The following is a 22,216-nucleotide window of genomic DNA, read 5'->3' on the forward strand; positions in this document are numbered from 1 at the left end:
TCATAATGGCCGATCTCACCCAAAAGGAAAATGGAAGGTACAAACCTGAAGTATATTATGGCACACGCATGGACTACATCCATATGAGAGGAGACGAGCAGCAATTGCATTTGCAGTGAATAAGGCTACTCCAGTAATAGCCGGACATTGAGTAAAGGAGAATCTTCTGTCACGAACTGCAGAGTAATAGGCTATGAGGTATTGCTGATGCAACTGGAACTGACAATGGAGAGACAACTTTCCTGAGGAGTTAGCAAACTACTAATTCCCAAAATGAGCCAAATAATCCGCTCCACACTCTAAAAGTTAACACCGGTATAGGATATCAATAATTAGCCTGGAAGCACACAGATGGTGCATAAAATTCATTCACATTCTGCTGTAATGGTCTATCTGTACAAATCATAACACAATGATGGATTAATGTTTGATCATATATGTTCAATGCCTGCATACAGCATCACTGTATTTGTATTAAGTAGTACCCTTGTTTCAAGAGATAATCTCTACAGAGCAGTTGTGCACAAGGCTTAAACGCTTGAATGCTTTGAGCGATTAAGTACGATGGTGGATATTCACTATTGCAGCCAGTGTAGCTGAGAGAAATGCACATCGCAATATATTTATCAGATTGGCATGCAGTGGATGGGAAAATATTTTCAGGCACTAGCAATTCAAGCTAATGCATTCCGCACACATCCATGATGAAAAATTCCCCGATGAGCTTTAATTGTGCTTTATTGAAAGCCTTTGTACCAATTGACCTTTGGATTGTACACAATGAGAAAGAAATGATGAAGTCTCAGAGGTAGAAAGATCAGTTTTCATTCAGTCGACAATATTTAATCATTCTACCATAATGTCGACCTGAATAAACAATCAGTTTTTGAATTCTTTGTCAGCTGTTACTGCACTTTCCATCCTACAACCAGGAGGATGGAAGAGAAGGAGCCACGGAAAATGGATGTTATTGACATTTCCTCATTTTCCTCAACCTCTAGACTTGCAGACCAAGTAAAGATGGGAATCTACTCCATTTTAAGAGGTTAACTTTGGTCATTGCCAGAATAACATGGCATCAATGGCATATTCAAAATATTTTCCAAGCACGTGCTCCATTGAAGTAAGCAAATCATCTTTGAGAGGGAAAGGATCTTTTATTGTCTACTCTGGCTCCATGATGTTTTAAATGACCACATTGACCAGAAATGTATGACTTAAGCATGGCAAAGTATTTAACTATGCCATTGACTGCCATACTATTGTTTCACCAAAAATGAGAAAATACTTGAAAATTGCTAATGTCTTAAGAAACAAAGTAAAATCAAATATTATATAAATGGAAAGTCATAATATGCTTCTAAAGTTTCGCACCATACCTCCTTTCACATTTGTTCATCTTCTAGGTGTATGTTGATATCCAAGCATGGTATTTTTCTATCTCCCTTGTGGCTGTAGTGTGGCTGCTGGGAGACCGATCATGTACTCTGCCTTTTATGATTTGGATGACCATGTAAGTTTGTAGATGGCATCATAATTGATGTTGTGGTACATTGTGAAGGTTAAGATTACAAGAGGATCTCGATCAGTGGTTCTCAACCTTTTTCTTTCCACTCAACACCAGTTTAAGTATTCCCTATGGTTGCCATAGGTACTCTGTGATTAGTAAGGGTGGTTTGTGAGTGGAAAGAAAATGTTTGAAAACCACTGTTTTAATCGTACCTCATTGACTCGTCATGTGCACGGTTTCATAACTCCAAAGGAAATGAGCCAATGACAATTTTTCTCAAGCAAAATATTTCAGTAACAATTGGGTCTAGAGTCAATGGTTTTCAACCTTCCTTTCCCACTCACATATCATCTTAAGCAATCCCTTACTAATCACAGAGCACCAGTGGCATAGGGATTGCTCAAGGTGGAATGTGAGTTTGGTGGGGGGGGCAGTTTGAAAATCACTGGCTTAGAGGGATAGGGGCATGCAGGGAAATGGGAATGGCTCAAGTAAACAACCTGGTTGGCAGGGATAAATTGAGAATTATACATAGTACAATGTAAATCTGCTCCAAAATTCTTATTTGCTGCATCTGAACTGGAACTTTAAAAAAACTATAAAAACAATAAAAAACAAACAATAGCATACTTCATTGCATTAAAGAAAACAATAAATACAAAAAAATTGATAATAAATCTTCATAGTTGTCCTAGTACAAAAAAAAATACTTAGCAATAGTGTAAGCCATTGTTTTGTGGTGTCGGAGCTAAGGAGCAAATTGGGCCAAAGAGTCACAAATAGGAATGGAAAGGTTGTCATATGACGAACATTTGACAGTTCTTGGCCTGTATTCATTGGAATTTAGGAGAATAAGGGGAGGATCTCATTGAAACATTTTGAATGTTGAAAGCCACGGACAGAGTAGATGTGGAAAGGTGTGAGATTCTCGGACAAGAGGGCACAACTTTAAGATTGAAGGGCATCTGGCTAGTACAGAGATGTGGAGGAATTTGTTTAACTAGAGGGTGGCTAAGTCATAAGGCAGAGATGAATAGGTTATTGATTAGTCAGGAGATCGAAAGTTATTGGGAGAAGGCTGGACAGTGGAGAAAATGATTAGCTCATGATTGAATTGTGGAGCAGACTTTAATGGCTGAATAGCCTATTTTTGCTGCTATGTCTTATGGTCTATTTCCATGCTAGACTCTAGATGTCCTTCAAGGCCCATGAGGTATTTGGCATCGAGGGAATGGCTCAGGCCAGAAACATTGGTTATGTATCTTTATATTTGCTATATAAAGTACACTGTTTGACCTGCTGAGTTTCTCCTGCATTGTGTTTTTTTGCTTGGTTTCAGACTGCAGGCCAAGACCAATGGAACAAATGGTCCATCTAGCTGCACAGGTAAGAGCGATACCTCAGAAGTGGTGGCTGCAAGTGAACTGGTAACTTCATAAGGGAGAACATTACCATGCTGAACTCCCACACCAGGTGAATTTTCTGGCCACTGTATAGATTATGGAGCACCCAGCTGCAGACACTCAGATCTCTCTGGCATTGGTTCCAACTTCAGGCTTGGAACTGAACTAGCCAATAGACCCTAAACCACAGATATTTGTTCACAGGCTGTTGATACATTCCCCTTTGGAATCAGTTCGCTATGCAATCTGGGGAAGCCTCTACTTGTGTTTGGATGATGGGGGGACATCTCTGCTTCATAGTGCATGATGTATTTGAATGGTGTTTAAGATCAAAGGCAATTTCGTGAGAGAAAGCTAAACAAAATACATGTAAATGATACTTCGTCTGTTATTCATTCAATTCTTGCTGTTGTACCATTGGCATAAGAACCCACAAATACAATGATGAAGATATAAAGAAGAGATAAGAAGAAAGATCAAGCCTTGCAGTCACAACAGACTTCCCTATGAGCCACATCGTTGGCGACTAGCGTCACAGTCTGAGGCACTGGCAATGTTGCTGAGCACACCTGTGGATGGCTGTTGCTGAGTGAGCAATGACAAGACAATATTAAGCAAAACTCTGCAAGGGAAAGTCAAGGATACACATAATTCCTGGGGAAAAGAATGAAGGTAGGTTTGTGCAGCAAGCAAAATGCGTGTGCGTATATGCGCGTGGGTGCCTGTGCTCGCACACATGCATTGCCCCAAGATGAGCTGTGCAAATCACAAAGGTATTGCTATTGTTCTGTGAATCGTATGAGATGTCCATTAAATTATTTAGGCTTTGAAGTGGTGATGTCAGTTTTGGTGACAGTGGGGGTTTTGAAGTATATAAAAGGATCCAAGAGTCTTTCAATTAAAGCACACACTAGAACACAATAAAATAAGAGCAAGTCCAAGAAACTCTGAACTATAACCTTGGCATCTTCTTAAACCATGACAAGTGCCTTTGGATTTGTTAATGAACAAATTCAACTAGAAATACTTTACATCTATAGAACACAGGGATCTGTCAATCTGCTGTTGTTGCTTGCATCTATGTGTCACCTTCTCTTGCGAGGAAGACAAATGTATCATTGTTTGCATTGCAGTACATTCATATGATTTTCCCCACAGACATCAGACTCCTGTATGAACCTCGCACACTGTCTTTGCCATGTACTATGTGCACACTGTTATGTGCTTTTGCTCTTTGTACTACTATGTGCATGTTTTGAACTGGATTGATGAACAAAATAAACCCTTCTCACTGTACCAGGGACGTGTGACAATAAACTCAAATTTTAAAATGATCTATTTTAAGATTTTCCGTGGAGTTAAGGCAGCCCTGAGCGGAATGGTTGCGACATGGATTTGGTCCAGGCATTGAGAGCTGAGTCCTTGAGCTTTACCTGACTCTACTGCAAGCCAATGGCTGGTGCTGAGTGTACCACAAACCCTAGGCCCAACTCCTCTCTCATCCTCTGCTTCAACCAGTCTACACCCCTGAACAGTCATCAGAGGGGCAAACAACCAGTTATGGGGAGGACCAGCTGCCTGTGGAGGCATTTGTTTGAAATTATTCACCTTGATTTTCTTATACACCCCCTAATTTAGTGACATGCTCTGGTGCATGTGGTTTTAATGGGGAAAGATCATTTTGTTGACACTTCAAAGAGCATTTCTGCATTAATATGATCATATCTATGTCAAGGTTATTGTTGGTCTTTTATCTTTCAGGTTATATTCTGTTGAGTGGTTTCTACACTCGCAAGTTAATGCTAATCAGAGGAAGTATTGCACTGACATTAGAATTTCTGCATGTTTGCCATGAGGAATGTCAAAATAAAACACAGCCAGGGATGGCAAATATGCTTTTTGCTCCCACCTTGATGAAGGGCTCAGGCCAAAAATGTTGCTTATCCTTTCCTTCCTATAGATCCTGAGTGTCCTGTTGAGGTTCTGCAGCACTCTTGTGTATTGTACTTCCATCACAGAAACTGCAGTTTCTCCTTTTTAACACCAACAGACCCAACTTGGTTCAACCAGTGGTTCTCAAACTTTTTCTTTCCACTCACATGCCACTTTAAGTAATCCCTATGCCATCGGTGCTCTGTGATTAGTAATGGATTGCTTAAGGTGGTATGTGAGTGGGAAGGGAAGGTTGAGAATCACTGTTACTGAAATATTTTGCTTGAGAAAAATGGTCATTGGCCCATTTCCTTAGGAGTTATGAAACCGTGCACATAATGAATCAATGAGGTACAATTAAAACAGTGGTTTTCAAACTTTTTTCTTTCCACCCACTTACCACCTTAAGCAATCCCTTACTAATCACAGGGCACCTATGGCATAGGGAATACTTAAAGTGGTATATAAGTGGAAAGAAAAAGGTTGAGAACCACTTGAATTTTTTTTAACATCCTTAAGCCCAATGAATCCTCAAAACCTTCCTGAGTAATTGCCTGGCATAAGACTGGTATTTTGTAGATGATAAAAGCAGAGAGGATTTAAAACCAGAGTAAAAGTCTCAAGAGAAGGTGAAGAGCTCCCAAAGCAAATCGCAGAGCACAGCATCACAATTCATGGCCAGGGATGAACAAATAATGTGATGGGTTAGGACAGAGCATGTTGGTGATTGCAGGAGGACCTGGTTGCACAATTGATTATGATATAATTGCAACAGTACGTTAAACAAGGTTTTGCCTTGTCAACAATCATAGCCAACTGGAGACAAACACAGTGTTTCTAATTTAATAGGAAAACCTTGGCTGATAAAGACACAGGGGAGGAGGCTGTACACCTGTCGGATCTGGGAAAGACCACAAGGAAGCAGAGAAATGCAGCAAGTGGATTATGGAAGCGATAGTTGAAAGGATTCCTGAGAAACATCAGTTTGCACCCCATTATATTTCTCTTCTGCAGACTGTTAATGGTTAGGTACTGTACTTGTCAGTTTTTGCTTTAGGCCATAAGTTGGCCATTTTTTTTTAAAAAAAGCATGGGATAAAAATATCACAAATAAATAACAGTTACTGAGAGACATATAGGTTAATATTTTATGCAGAAGTAAATCATCAGTCAACGATCAGGTCTTGACTGTATCAGAAGTAGCAAGAAAAAAATAAATCATCAACTTTAGCAGAATTATTAACACACAATATCACCTGTAATGATGGTAGTGCCATCATGAAACAATTTACGTTCTCACAGTAGGAAGAACTTTCTATGTACACAGACCTGTACATTCCTATCAGATGCCTGGGTGGGAGCTGTTATGTAATTGATGGATCTTGAAATCAACAGCCTTGAATGTTGTCTCTGTTGTTCTTTTGCTCCTCTCAGGATGTTCGAATGCTTTTAAAATGAGTCTTTCTGCTGTGCATAGCAGAACTGGCTTTAAAAATTATTGATGGCACTGCTGTCTTAGTGAATTCCACAGTTGCTCCAGCATGAGGTCCAGAAGTTGAAAGTAGCACAAAAAACAACTTCACTGATCATTTCTTCAGAAAACGGAATGTGATATTTGTTTATCATCCAAAACTCTTTAATCATCCACAAACAACATTAGCTGATTGAAGCTTCTCTGCAAACATCACGATCCAAGTAATAAGTAATATGATCTACTGATAAATCTTCACCCCCAAGTCTTTCTTAATCGTATCATTAATTGGGAATAAAACCCCTACCAAGCAGTCACTTCATCTCTTCATTCCACTGCAAGTTGGAATGTCAAAGGGATAAAAGCTGACGCTTATAACTATGCATTGAGAAATGACTCAGCTTTGCTCAATTCCTGGTCACTCCTGATATAGTGCACTGTGTGTAAATTGCTCAAAATCCAGTTATGGAAACCAGAACCACAGCAAAGGATGAACTGCAACTCTTGACTCCAAAATTATTTGAGGTTTATGCCAATGCAGTGACTTATTTATGGGGTTTCCTTTGGTTTGATGTGGAAAATGCCCAATATGTGTGTGACGATAAGGGATGGAGCATGGGGAAAAGATTTTTCACATTCCATTGTTCCTGAGTATGCCTCAAGGTCCCTGTAGACCAGAGGCATAAGAACCCACAAATACAATGATGAAGATATAAAGAAGAGATAAGTGCAGCAGTTAGTGCTGCTTTTGAGTGCAATTCCAATCTCAGGTGCTCTCCATGTAGAATTTTGTTGGGTCTTCTAATTTCCTCCTACATCTCAAAGAAACACTATTGGTGAATGTAAATTGCCCCCAGTGCAGAAAAAATTGGTGGTGTGAGGGCTGGGAGGTGGGGGGGGTGGTGGTGGAATGGAGGGGAAACAAATCAGAATGATTGGCATGTGAGAGGAAATTGTCTACCAGATAGTGGAGAATTGGGATTGATGGGTCCTCTGGGAGCCAGAATTGACTCAATGGAACAAATGATCTCAATTATAATGATGAAAAATAAAGAAAATTAACCTTCACATGCTATCAGAAACTCCATTAAATTTGGAGAGTTCACAGGAGTTTTGAGTTTGTTCAAAACCTAAGTAATTTACTTTAATTAGTCACGTTCGATGAAGAGATTGGAAATTTAGAATTCAGCAGGCTAAACTGAGTTGTTTTCGGCCAACTGCCAATGGCCTGTCATTAGCTGAATGCTCAGGACCAGAATGGACTCTCCATACTCTGGAGGTAACCACATAGGTGAAGCAAGGTCTTTGCAGCAGGTAGGTTTCTCGACTTACCTCTGACCTCTCTGATTACAGAGATACTTCAAAAGTATTTGAATTGTTGTAAATTATCATGAAAAGTAAAAATTAATTAAGTATTTTTTTGAAAATTAATGAATATTTTTAAAATTTATATGATACAATTTAAAACATAAGACTAAAATAAAAATATGAACAACTGAACAGACATGAATTACTTTTTCCCTCATCTGATCTGGAGGGCTGAGAACCACCATTGATCCAGCATGGAGTGAGACTGGTATAAGACTGCAAAACCAAATTCCCAGTGTAATGCTGAGGATGTCCAACACAATCCGCCTCTGTCATTAAACTCAATGCACACAAATGCAGTGCCATTCACAACTCAACATGTTTTGCCCTCACCAGCTGGCCTTACTTACCTGCTGGTAGGTAAACCTGGCCTTTCATCCACAATCAGTGCATTACTCCATTTATGGCAATATTGATGGGTTTAAATAGTTATTTTGAACATATGTATTATAATTGTCTTTGTCTCTTTCAAAGCTCATTGATTTACTATTTTGTTAACTACACCATAATGAACTAATTTTGAATTATATGTTTATGAGATATAAACACCATGTTTGAATCACACCACACCAATGAGTTTCTGGGTCAAGGTCAGCTAGTCACTGGTTCTTTTCTTATCTTTCCAAAGACATAACGAGAAGCAAATTGGAACAAAGCCAGATATGATTTGTTAAACTGCTTTACTTCAAAAGAAACAGGTGATCATGCATGGTAACCAACAAATTAAATTCTATTCACAACAGAATCTCATTTAACAAATGGGATTAATTAATTAAACATCCAGCAGGTTTCTTCAACAGATTGGTTTGACTACAGCTTCTAACTGCACAAACTGGCCCTTTAGTTTCCTTTGTTTAAACTTGACTGTCCTCCGATATGGATTTCTCATTTTCTAAAAACACAAGCAAAACCTGCAGATATTGGGAAGCTGAAATAAAAGGTGAAAATGCTGGAAATACTCAGCGGGCTTGGCAACATCAATGGAGAGCGAAATTTTCTATTGTTTCAAGACTTGGAGAGCTTTTACCTCTTTCTTTTGGTAAAAAGATTGATAATCTAGTGGTCAAACACCCGATTAGGCCTTGGTTCCAGTTTATAAAAATATTTTGGACTCCAAAAGGTTTCTCCTTTTTAGTCTTAATCTATCAAATTACTTTTTTCAACCTTTGATGGACTCTGCCTTTCAGGAACGGTTCAGATTAGGTGTTAAACATTTTTATGATTTATTTATTGACAATAATCTTGCTACATTCGAGCAACTCTCACTTTTATTTAGGTATTTGCAGATTAAGGACACTTTATTCTCAACTATCAAGCCTCTTTTCAAGCTCTTGTTATGAATTTGATAGGAACCAAGTTACAATCTACAACCATCTCACAAAAGGTTAATATCTTTTGCATGACACTGCTGCAATCAGGCAAGCTTCACTGGATAATTTTTTTTTTAAAACATGGGAGCAGGTCTTCATATTTCATTTCCTGAAGATTCTTGGAACTCTAATTTTAAATTGGTTAACACACCATCTCTATGTGCCTGCCACTCATTATTACAATTTAAAGTTGTGCATAGAGCTTATAATTTCAAAGGTTAAATTAGTTCATATTTATCCTAATATTAGTTCTTATTGTGACAGATGCTGAAATGAGGTTGGTTCACTAATTCATATGTTCTGGTCTTGTTTGACCCTTGTCAAATATTGGGAAGAAGTTTTCCATACTTTATCAATAATTATTAATATAAACCTATTACTAGATCCTTTAATAGCCTTGTTTGGGACAGATGAACAGAAGGTAATGAAATTGTCTTTATCTCAATGTCATATATTAGCCTTCGCCTCTCTTATTGTAAGACGTGTTATTTTGATCAGATGGAAAGATGCTGTCCCACCCACTCAAAATCAAAGGTTACACAATTTGATGTCATATTTAACTTGGGAGAAAATTAGATGTTCAGCAAGTATTTTAAATTTAATTTTTTCATATCTTTGAGGTTTCTTTTTCAGTTTTTCCATAACCATTAATGGTAATGATAATTAAGTGATCTGTGATTCTCGTGGATTTGTGTGTTTTTTTTATTTTTACTAGTAGTGTACTTTCTCTTTATATTTTCTGTGGATTGTCACCTTGTGTGGTCCTGAGATCCCGAGAGCGACGCCGTCTGGAGCTATGCTCCTGGTTGGGTCACCCATGGCAGTAAGTTTGAGGGTGAGATTCCTGACAAAGAACAATCCAATCAAGACCTCAATGGTGGAACAGGCGGACAAAATTACTTTGAACTCAATGGCTGTGGAGGTGGACAAAGGCTGCAACAAATTCAACTCCAATCGTCATGGTTTTCATGCCATTGGAATTAGTTGGTTGATTTGTGAAGCATCATGCGCTTCTTGGAGTGCAACACCAAGTACATGTTAAACCAATATGTGCATAGGCATCTTCACTTGATGGGTCACTTTCCAAAACTGGACTCGTAAGCCACTTGAGACCCCCATAGGAACAAAGGCCATCATCCTTGACCTCGAGGGATGGATATGACGATGATTAGCCATGCAACTTTGGAATGGTTTGGATTATAAAATTATTTTTCTTCTCTTTTTTACTTTATCTTTGAATTAATAGTATTGCATGATGTATTTTTTCTGTCATAGTGAGTTTGCTTTCTTTATTACAGGTATATCGTTGTCATGTACTGCACTCTTTTTCTGTATTATATAAAAATATAATAAAAATATTGAAAGAGAAAAATGTCCAAAGGATGAAGACACTTGACCAAAGAAATTGAGCACAGAGGGAGAGAGAGCAGTGAAAGGAAATTGCAGCATTGTGGCAGGCTCAAAATTCACAGAGATGGGGACATAGGGGAGAAAGCTAATTTGTTCAGAATCAGGAGGGAAAACCAAGGGGCAAGAATGAAAATGAGTTGAATGGTTTTTCATTAGCTGTGCAGGGATACAATAAAAAGCTAAGCTCTGTGCACCATTCACCAAGCTCCATTTTGTGAGTAAGACAGGAAACTCAGCAGAAAATAAATAAAGGAAGATCTGATGGAGTACGAATATATAAGAGCTTTGATGTTTGCTGTCAAATGGGAAGAAAAAAAGTGTCTGGTTGAAGCACTGAAAGTGGTAAAGTGTGAAGTTGGACTGCCAGTCGAGAGAGGATTGCGACAGAGAGAATCCTTGTGCTGGCACGTGTAGCTCAGGCAGCACATATACAGTAATCTGAGGACTCAGAGGATCTTGAGGACGGGTGTAATCATGTGGTTTTGTTTTCTTGTGTAGTTCTAACTTAAAGCAAAGGAGAAAAATTAGTACTGAAACAGGTGTGGATATTTCTTGGTCATCTAACAAGACATAACCAACTAGAATGATAAGAGATTGTACAAGCTGAAACATCGTGCAAACAACAAACTGTTGGAAGAAGCCAGCAGGTTAAGCTCCACCCATGGAGGCTGGGATTAGTCAATGTGTCAGGTCAAGACCTCCATCAGGACCGAGAGCATAGAGAGAAGATTGGCAGTATTTAGAAACAAGAGGAAGAAGTGATTCAGAGGCTGGTAGGTGATAGGTGGATCCAGATGAGGGAGGGGTACATGACTGGCAGAGGGATCCAGGTGGGGGAGGAGGGATAGGTGTTAAGACGGGACTGGTAGGTGATAGAAGGAAACAGAAGGGATGATCGACTAATGGAAGCAGGTGTGGGAGGAAAAAGGGTGAACCAAAAGAGAAGAAACCCATTTAAATAGGTATGTGGGTGATAATCTGATCAAACCAGGTGTGGGAGGGTAATAAAGGGAGGGATTGAAAGGGTGTACAAAGGAGAGAAAACTAATGAGCTATGAAAGGGATGCAGAATGTATATGGGCAATACCCAAAAGTGCTGGAGTAACTCACCAGGTCACGCAGGATCTATAGGAAGTCGAGCATAAGCAACATTCTGGGTCAGAGCACTTCATCAATGCATGCTACTCTCAAACTTTATTATGATGTTCTCCTGCTGCACTCATGAGCATAAAACAGCCAGGCTCCTAAATAAAAAGATGTGGGAAAGGGAGAGAGAAGGGAGGTAGTGGCAGGGAAAGGAGGAAAGGCTAACAAGATCATCGATGGATCCAGGAGATGCATGTTGCCTGATTGCCAAGCATAAGGCAATAGACATGATGTCATTCCATCCTCAGCTCTTGTACATGAAACTCGGAGCAAGAGGCCTTTCAGTTCAAATGTGAATGGATTCACTTTACTTCAAAATCCAAACCTGAAACTAAATACTGCCCCAAAATCATTTCTGTGAAGATGAACAGAATTTATAACTCAAAAGTAGAATTTTCATAGATGCAAATATCAAATTGAAATTCTCTCAACTCTGCACATAATCTCAAGGGAATACATATTGCAAGACTGCTCAAAATACATGCCCCAGAACAAAATGGCCTGTAACACATCATAGGGAAGTGTCAATTAAGAGGTAACATAGCAGAGGAGATTTTAAAAAATCAAAACTGCAAAGAAATATGAATAGATTAAGGGAATGTGCAAAATAATGGCAAATGGTTTTCAAGGCAGCAAACTCCAATTTATGCTACAAAGTTTAATTACACATGCTACGGTCGTGTACATATAGAATGAGCAGCCAGAGAGAGTGGTGGAGGCAGGTACAACCACAACATTTAAAAGACAATTGGACAAGTATGTGGTGTGACAGATTATGTTATATATTAGATACAAATATCTTTAAAAAGGAGATAAATTGTGGCAGGTTTTTTTTAGTGTAGGTCACACACAGATACAAACACTTCAAAACAGATCTCATTTAAAATGCCAGAGCTCTGCTGAAGTCAGACAGTCCAGGCTCCAGGAGCCTTTGCAAAAACTTTGAAGAATGCTTATAGAGACTTCACAAGTAGGTGTTAATTGGACATGCTGTGGAGTAATGGATTATTGTTTCGGAAAGCAACAGATGAACGATTAGGTCCGGAGCCACAGTCTAAGAGGGTATTGTGGTTTTCTCAAAGACAGAAGCTTCAGGAAAAAATCCATTTTGAAGATGGGTTGTGAGTTCTTAGTTCAGCCTGGTCAAAGCCCTTGTAGTCCATACAAGAGGAGATGACTGGCTGTATAATGTTTCACTTGAAATAAGGGAAACAAAAAGAAACTCTGTAGTGACCTGAAAGCCCTGATGGGGTAAGTTTCTTTGGAAAGACACTGATGTGGCAGTTTGTGTCCAATGAGCAACAAATCTCTCTCTGAAAACTGACAAGAACCTTCCTTAGCAGTAACTATTTACCTTTCAAGCACCAAAGCCTGGTAAAATTGATAAATGTTAAATTCTGTGCACAGTATAAGAATTGCCTGCAACAAGTGGACTTGGAGGAGTGAGAAGTGAGATTGGACTGTGAATCAAAGAATTTTTCTGAACTTGTATACACATTACAAACATGTGTACTTAGAATTAAAAGGGGGTTAAGTAAGCTAATAGTAATGTTAAATTTTGATCCTGTTTTCATGTTTAAAGATCATTAAAAGTAACTTTTGTTTAAGTAACCATTTGTCTTGGTGAATTTGTATTGCTGCTGGATTTTGGGGTCCTCTGGGCCCATAAGAGTGGATAGAAAAGGTTTCACAGATATGGGTTGAGCAGAGGCAAATTCAATTAGCTCAGATAAACAACTTGGTCAGCCTGGATGAGTTGGGCTGAAAGGCCTGTTCCCATTACTGTGCAGCTCTGTGATGCTTCTATGATTTTATTCCCTGAAATGTACCTGATGCAGTGATTGAAATATTCAAGATATTCTAGGATAAATAGGGAAGAAAAGTTTCTATTGGCTGAAGAGTCTAGCTCCAGATGCAGTGTCTAAAATTAGAGCCAGGTCTTTCAAGAATGAGGTTTGGAAAATTATCTACAATTAAAGAATGACAGAAGTTTGGATTTCCCTTCTACAAGTGCTAATTAATGCAAGGCCAGCTGTTAAATATAAATGCAAGACTAAGCTCCATTTGTTAACCAAGAGTATGAAGAACACAAGAAGGATAACAGCTCTGATCCCTTGAGAAACACACAAATGCAGGAGGAACTCAGCGGGCCAGGTGGCCGCCAAGGCAAAAGACAGGCGACATTTCAGTTTAAACCCCTTCATCAGTGATGCCCGATTGAAGGTTTTGGCTCAAAACACCAACCATTTTCTGCCTTCCATAGATATTGCCCAAATTCCTCCAGAATTTTGTTTATTTCTGCAGTTTTTTTTTTAAGCATCTGCAGTCTGCCTTACTTACCTTCTGTCTCTGATCTCTTTATGTTTCAACAAAGGGTCCTGTCCCAGAACAATGACTAACCATTTTTCTCCACGATGCTGTCGAATCCCTCTAGTTTCTCTTGGTTCACTTAAGATTCCAGGATCAGAAGTTTTTGTTTCTCTTCAGCTCTGAACTCTTTATCAGCAGAAGATGCTCAAGGGGCAAAATAATGAGTTTATTGTCATATACATTTTACCGTGTATAGTTTCCATTTTGAACAGTTCATTGTTTGTAAAGATATGAAGCACACATTCTCGAGCTTGGAGATTATTGTTTCAAACTCTGCTCCAATGACCTCAGCACATAATCTAGGCTGCCCAAGGTCATAATGCTTTTCAGACGATGTGATAAATTAAGTCCATAACTGTTCTCTCAAGCAGATGTAAAAGATGCCATGACACTACATGAACACAAAGTAGATAGGTCTCCTGGTGACCTGACCAAAATGCATTCATCAAGGAGAAACAAATTATTTTTCATTTATTATTAAATCGCTGTTTGTTGAATATTGCTGTGTTTTCTTTCTTTAACACCATGAATGTATATCAAACACGCTTCATTGGCTCTAAAGTCCTTTGGGACATGGAACATAGAACACTACAGTGCAGCACAGCCCCTTCAGCCCTCAATGTTGTGCTCATCCATACATTCCTTTATAAAGTGCTAAAAGCTCCCTTTCCATAACCCTCTATTTTTCTTCCATCTATGTATCTATCTCTCTTGAATGCCCCAATGTTTCAGCCTCTACCACCATCTGTGGCAAGCCATTCCAAGCATCCGCAACTCTCTCCATTAATTTTTTTTTAATCCCTGATGTGCCCCCTAAACTTCCCTCTCTTCACTTTGTGTACATGTCCTCTGGTGTTTGTTATTCCTGCCCTGTCCATCCTATCTAAGCCTCTCATAATCTTGTAGATCTCTATTAAGTTTCTCTCATCCTTCTACACTCACACCACCAGGTTCAGGAACAGCTGCTACCCTGCCACCATCAGACTTTTTAACCACTTACACAATCAGAGACTCATTTAATGACTCTTATGCGCTTTATTGGTCTTCTTTTGCTTTCTCTGTATTGCACAGTCAGTTGGTTTATATTCATTATCTGTTTACAGTTCTTTTATTTGTTTACATGTTTATGCTGTCTACAGTTTGTTTTTATTTTTTTGCACTATAAATTTGTGGTAATTCTGCCATACCCTTAGGAAAAATGGATTCCCAGGGTTGTATGTGATGTCATGTATGTACTCTGGCAATAAATCTGAAATCTGAACCTGATATCCTCTTGTAATCGTTGACAACCTTCAGCTCCATCCACAACTCCTCCAATCTCAGTATTATCTGCACACTTACTGACCCATCCTTCTGCCTCTTCATCTAGATCATTAATAAAAATCACAAAGAGCAGAGTTCCCAGAACAGATCCTTGCAGTAAGTACTCCACTAGTCACTGACTTCCAGGCAGAATACTTTCTGTCCATTGCTACTCTCTGCTTTCTACCTGCAAGCCAATTTTTTTTTATCCACACAGCCAAAGTTCCATGATCCCATGCCTCATGACTTTCTGTATGAGTCTTGTCAAATGCCTTGTTAAAGTCCATATAGACTATATCTAGGACCCTACCCTCATCAATTTCTTTTGTTACCTCCTCATAAAACTCAATTAGGCTCATGAGGCAGAATCTTTCCTTCACAAAGCCATGCTGACTATCCTTGACTGTAGTTCTCCAAATGTTCGTGGATCTTATCCTTAAGAATCCTCTGCAATAGATGGCACACCACTGACTTAAGGCTCACTGGCCTATTACTCTCAGGAATCTCCCTATTAGCTTTTTTAAACAAGGGGATTATGTTTGCCATTCTCTTATCTGCTGGCATCTCCCCTGTGACCAAAGAGGACTCAAAGATCATAGCTACTGCTCCAGCTATCTCTTCCCTCACCTCACATTGACCTAATTCAATGCTCTTATTCTGCATATGATGACAGGATAGAGTTAGCCCTAAACAGATGATAGTTTAACTACTCAAAACTTTGATAACTGTTCTCATTGACTAGGACTGTTGATTTCATATTTATTCCTAGTTAAATGAAGTGGTGAACATCATGAATATACCTAGGGTATATTGTGTCCAGCCCTGGGGATGTATCAATCTTGATTTTTTTAAGATCCAACACTTCCTCTTCCTTAATCTCTACATTTTCCAGTGCACAGGCCTGATTTATTCAGACCTCACCCTGATCAAGGTCCTTTTCTCTTGTAAATACTGAATCAAAGTATTCATTTAGGACCTCCCCATCCTCCTCTCCTCTGAGCGCATGTTGCCTCCCTTATCCTTTAGGGGCCCCACCCCAATATATTTTTTCTTACTCTAAAGAATAAAAATGCCATGCAATTATATGTGCTTTTATTAAATTCAGTTTTTGTACCACTAAAAAGATAGAAATTATTCATATTTGCATTCTTCAGAATTGCTTATTGTCACCATTCTACTGAAACATAATTTATCACAAAACATTTTACAAGATTAACCAATTAGTGAATTGAATGAATAAATCCTAATGCAAAAGCGTGTTGGGGAATATGTCATTCTACAAAAACACTCACAACAAATTGAGTTTAATAGATTGCACAGTTCTACAATTTAAATGCAGGAACAATATTTTCTTTGCTGACTGAAAATGTATCGATCTTCACAAGATATATTGCCTAAGTTTGAATTCTATTGGAAAAGAGCTCCCACAATTAATGAGAGACACTGAAAATTTTGTTTTGTTAGATAATAGTTGGAATTTATTTAGCAGTAAGCATCACCATGATAAACATTAGAAAAGTAAATATAGCAATGACCCATAAAATTACACATTGCGTGCAGAAAACTCTGATATGTAACCATCACATGTATGATTTGCATAATCATTTGAAGAACACTGAAATAATTAGTGGGCCTGATACATGTGATCTAATTCAATGCTCTTATTCTGCATATGATGACAGGATAGAGTTAGCCCTAAACAGATTATAGTTTAACCACTCAAAACTTTGATAACTGTTCTCATTGACTAGGACTGTTGATTTCATATTTATTCCTAGTTAAATGAAGTGGTGAACATCATGAAGCATTTAAATGATTGGATTTCAAGAACTAGATAAACTCTCCATAGATATTTTCTACATACCCACCAACTCTCACAGTTACCGCGACTACACCTCTTCACACCCTATCCCTTGCAAGGATTTTGTTCCTTTCTCTCAATTCCTCCATCTGCTTCACACCTGCTCCCAGGATGTGGTTTTCCATTCCAGATCATCCAGATGTTCTCCTTCTTCAGAAAACATAGTTTCCTCTCTGCTACCATCAACAGCCCTTATCCACATCTCCTCTAATTCCTGTACATCTGTCCTAGCCCCATCTGCTCCTGGATGAAAAGAGGATTCCCCTTCTCACCATACCACCAACCAAATCTAACATATTATCCTCTGCAATTACTGCCACCAACAATATGATCCCACCACCACCAGATGCATCTTCCCTTCTCTGCAGGGACCACTGCTTCTGGGACTCCCTTGTCCCCATATCCTTTCTAACCAGTCGCACCATTGGTACCTACCTCTATACTTGTACCCACACTTCCTCCCTCACCACCATTCAGGATCCCAAACAGTCCTTCCAAGTGAAGCAATATTTCTTTCTTTTTAAAATATTTTTATTGATTTAGTGGAGAGAAATATTGCTTGTTATGTATTAGTTGCATAAATTTTATATAATGTAATACAGAATGTGAATCATAAATGATTTATACATTGTCTTGTATGCAATGCTAGAATAAAATAGAAATTCCCATATAAAAACTCAATCTCATATTCTAATATTACAGCATATTCATTGTTGCTTATTTAATTGGACTCATCTCCTCTACTTATAATGAAAAATTTTAAAGAAGGAAAAGAACCCCCACCAACTCTAATCCTACCCATCCTTCTAAACATAGTCACCAGCAAATAATAATATAAAGGAATCAAGCACTGGCTCCCAGATATCAGACAGGAAGCCCCCAGAGCATCCCCGCCTCTGTATTCAAATTGTGATAGTAGCTTATGAATGGGCCCCATAGCTTGTCAAATTCAATCTTGATCTCTTTAATGCTATATCTAATTTTCTCCAAACTCAAGCAAGACAAAATATCCTGTACCAATTGCATAAGTTGGTGCTAAGTTATATTTCCATTTCATCAAAATTTTTCATCCAGCTATCAAAGAAGTGAAAGCTATTATTCTTTTTTGAATTAAGTTCAAGGAAATATTTTCCTCTAAAGAATAGCCAAACAAAGCGTTAAAAGGGCACGGTTCCAATTTAATCCTAAGAATCTCTGATAAAGTTTGGAAGAATTGTTCCCAAAAATCTTTTAGTTTTGGGCATTTCCAAAACATAAATCAGAGAGGCCTCAAATATTTTACATTTATCACGTAGTAGATCAAATTCAGAATAAAAACAAGATAGAATACATATATCCAAAGTTAAACTATTTAACATTAAACAATGTCATGCACAGAATGAAGTATTATTAATTAGGTCAAGCATGGTATTCCAGTCTTCATCTGGAATTGATGTATTCAAATCTCCTTCTCATTCATTCTTAATTCCCATCCCTGAACATATTCTTAGATCCATCAAATTATCATAAATAATTGCTATCTATCTACCATGAGAAAAGATTAAATCAAAAAGTAACTCAAGGATATTGGTTTTGGGAATCCAAGGAAAATGAGAAAGTTTTGTCTGAGCAAAATAACTAATTTGTAGGAATCTAAAAAATGCTTGTCAGGAAGGTTGAACTTCACTGTTAGTTGTTCAAATGAAGCAAAATTACCTTGAATGTACAGATATCTAAAACTTTTTATACCCAATCTAACCCACTCCTTGAAACCTGAATCTAAGATAGATGGTTGAAAAAGATGATTCTTTATAATAGGGCTAAGAAGAGAAACATTGAGACAGCCAAAACACTTCCTAAATTGTCCACAAATACTCAACCTATGTCTCTTTATCATGTTATCTGTCAATTTTGAAAAGGTAAAGGATAAAGAAGAACCTGAAACTGCCAACATGGCTATATTTTTAGAAAAACTCAGTTACATTTCCACCCAAGAAGGATGATCATCTGAAAAGTTAATAGTGATAATAAATTCTGTATATTGACTGCCCAATAGTAGAATCTAAAATTTGGAAGAGATAAGCCCCCATTCCTTTTGGTCCTTTGAAGATATGTCTTATTTATATGGGTCTGTTTACCTTGCCACATATACAAGGAAATAATCAAATTCAATGAATTTAAAAAAGTTTAAGGAATGAAAGATGGAAAAGTTTGAAACATTTTTAGGTAAAATGTTAATTCTAATTGAATTATTACATCCAATCATTGTCATATATAAGGGTGACCATCCCATCAACAAGTCTTTAGTCTGGTTAATTAACCCTAAAAAAATTTCTTTCGATAATTTGTAATTGTGATTCCCAAATATTTGAATTGGTCTTTATTTATTTTAAAAGAGAATTTAGCATAGATTGCGGAAGGTTCTTTTATAGGTAATAATTTACTCTTATGAAATTATATTTTAAACCCCAAAAACTGAGTAAGTTGAGCCAACAAAATTAATATATTTGGTAAAGAAATATTAGATTGGAAATAAATATCAAGAGATCATCTAAATACAAGGAGACTTTATGTTCGATTCCCTTTCTAAATATACCACTAAAATCTCTACTATCACACAGATCAACAGCTAGAGGTTCCAAATTCAGGTCAAAAAGCAAAGGGCTTAAGGGGAAACCTATCGACTTCCCCTACAAATCCTAAAAAAATGTTGATAGTTGCAAATTTGAACATATTGAAGTGCTCGGGCATAAATACAGTAATTTAACCCAGTTGATAAAAATATGACTAAAATTAAATTTCGTTGGAGTGGCAAACATATATTCCCATTCCACTCGATCAAACACTTTTTCAGCATCCAATGAGAGAGCACATTCAAAAATTGATGAATATTATAATAAGAATAATGATTTTAATTAAACCTGTCTGATCAGAATTGAAGATTAATGATATTCTCTATTCTATGAGAAAGGAGTTGAGATAAGATCTTCATATCTACATCAAGTAATGAAATGGGTCTATAGGAAGCACACTCAGTTGGTTCCTTCCTTTTTGTCATTAAAAGAGGAAGGAAGATTCCCTTCTCTAAATGAAACATCCAAGATAGAGCTTAAATGATGTACAAGCCATTTGGGAAAGGATTTCTAGAATTCAACAGAGTATCTGGTCCTGGGGCTTTACCAGATTGCAATGAGGAAATAATTATAAATAATTTACCTTGAGAAATTGGTGCTTCAAGACTTGTGCATTTATCCTGTGAAATAGTTGGTAAATTCAAACAATCTAACAGATCTGACATAGAAGTAATATCTTTATTGAATTCCAAAGTGTAGAGTTTAGAGTAAAATTCCTAATGTCTTGTTTATTTCAGAATGACCTGTAGTCATTTTACCATCACTCCTCCAAAAGTGAAGCAGTATTTCATGTCATCCATTGCATCTGGTGCTCCCATTGTGGCCTTCTCTACATCAGAGACCATTTCATTGAGCACCTTCACTTTCTTCTGCAATAGCAGGGAACTAAATATTTCAATTCCACACCCATTCTAATCAGATCAGATACTATATATTATCATGTAAACAAACTCAAAAATGTAATATTACACAAAATTGCCTCAGACAAAAATTCACCATTAGTATTGTCTGGCACCCCTTACAGTCAGAGAAAGAGAAGCAAAAGAGAGTCCCCTCATGGCCACTGAGTGTCATGAATTTGCCTCCAGCACTCCTGCAGCCTCTGCCGCTACACAAGACTCCAGTTCAGTTCAAAACATCAGCAACTCGAACCCAGATCCAAAGCTCCAGCACGATGAGGAAGCCTTCAGCAGCCAGGACCCTTAGGGAGCCCTTCTTGCCCTCAGCACCCTCTCAAATCCTGGTTTCTATACTTGGTTCTCGTGAGCCAAACCAAAATGTCTGTCCATGGCATTATGCCAGTAGTTCTCAACATTTTTTTTGGTCTAAGGCCCACCTGGCTTTCAGCCCAACATGCCACAGCCCACTCACAGCAATGAATGAGTAATATTTTTAAGTGAAAGGCAGCTCTGTAAGAAACATGTCCTTGTCTAATTTAAAGTATTTTAAAATAATTTTAAGGAACAAAAAAAAACACTGCAAGCATACATTGAACATAAAAACTTCCACCCAAATTCAAAGCTCCAGCCACTTTCATGAGACCCGTGTTCCTGAAGTTTCTTTACCATTTCCACATCCTTGGTTCTGTGGTAGATAATGCACTCCTTTTAAATCTTCATGATCACAGAAGGATGTGAATCCAAACTTCATGTATTGTTTATTATACCCTCGTTTCATTATTTTTGAAGGGACTGGAAAAAAAAAAGAAACAAAATTACTTGAATACAAAATGAAGATAAAAAGCAATTTGGGATACAACTCTTTTTAGTCTTTTTGAAATAGATTAGTTTTTGAGATAATAAAAAAATTAAAAACCTGTTAACCATACCTATTATCTCAATAAACACTGATTAAAATAGTTTTTAAAAAACGCAGCTAAAAACAATAATTACATGCTATTATACATTTTTTTGTTAAGCAAAATAAGTTTTGTGTTTTAAACACAATTGTGCTATATCTCAATGTGTCCATTTTAATTTAATTCGTCACATTTTTAGCTTTTGTGTGGTTTGTCTGTGTTTTAACTATAAATATATAGTATCAATGTTTATTGACATAACAGGTACAGTTATCAGGCTTTTATTATTATTATTTCTCTCAAAAAATTAGTCTATTTCAAAAATATTATAGTTATATCTAAAATAGACTAATTTCTGAAGGAAATTAATGGCCAAATTGTGATAAATCACATCAAATAACATAAGAAAACACTCATTTTATTGCAAGTTACGAATATATGGTCTGTTAGTTTACGTTAATTTATTTCTATAGTGTCGAGATGTTTACTTGGACATTAAAGGTTATTTATTTGCTCACAATAGCCAAGTAAACTTGTAACATATCCTAGAGTCACGCAATCCCATCCATGGCAAATCTTCAGTGTTAGTTTTTGCAAACATAATTTATACCCAATTTTAAGGAGAAATATTTCATGTGTCTTACCTTATAAATGGTAACCTCT

At 37.5% G+C, this 22,216-nt stretch overlaps 1 long non-coding RNA gene across 1 annotated transcript in view; it reads right to left on the reverse strand.

The window, feature by feature from the left end:
* Positions 1-22,216, reverse strand: part of LOC138760101 (uncharacterized) — a 43,149-nt gene that overhangs the window by 7,737 nt on the left and 13,196 nt on the right. The window contains exon 2 of the long non-coding RNA XR_011355406.1: positions 21,321-21,446. This is a non-coding gene — a long non-coding RNA (uncharacterized lncRNA). The remainder of the gene's footprint in view (positions 1-21,320; positions 21,447-22,216) is intronic.

Source organism: Narcine bancroftii, chromosome 4 (genome assembly GCF_036971445.1).
Source record: "Narcine bancroftii isolate sNarBan1 chromosome 4, sNarBan1.hap1, whole genome shotgun sequence".
In the NCBI taxonomy this organism is placed as follows: Eukaryota; Metazoa; Chordata; class Chondrichthyes; order Torpediniformes; family Narcinidae; genus Narcine; species Narcine bancroftii.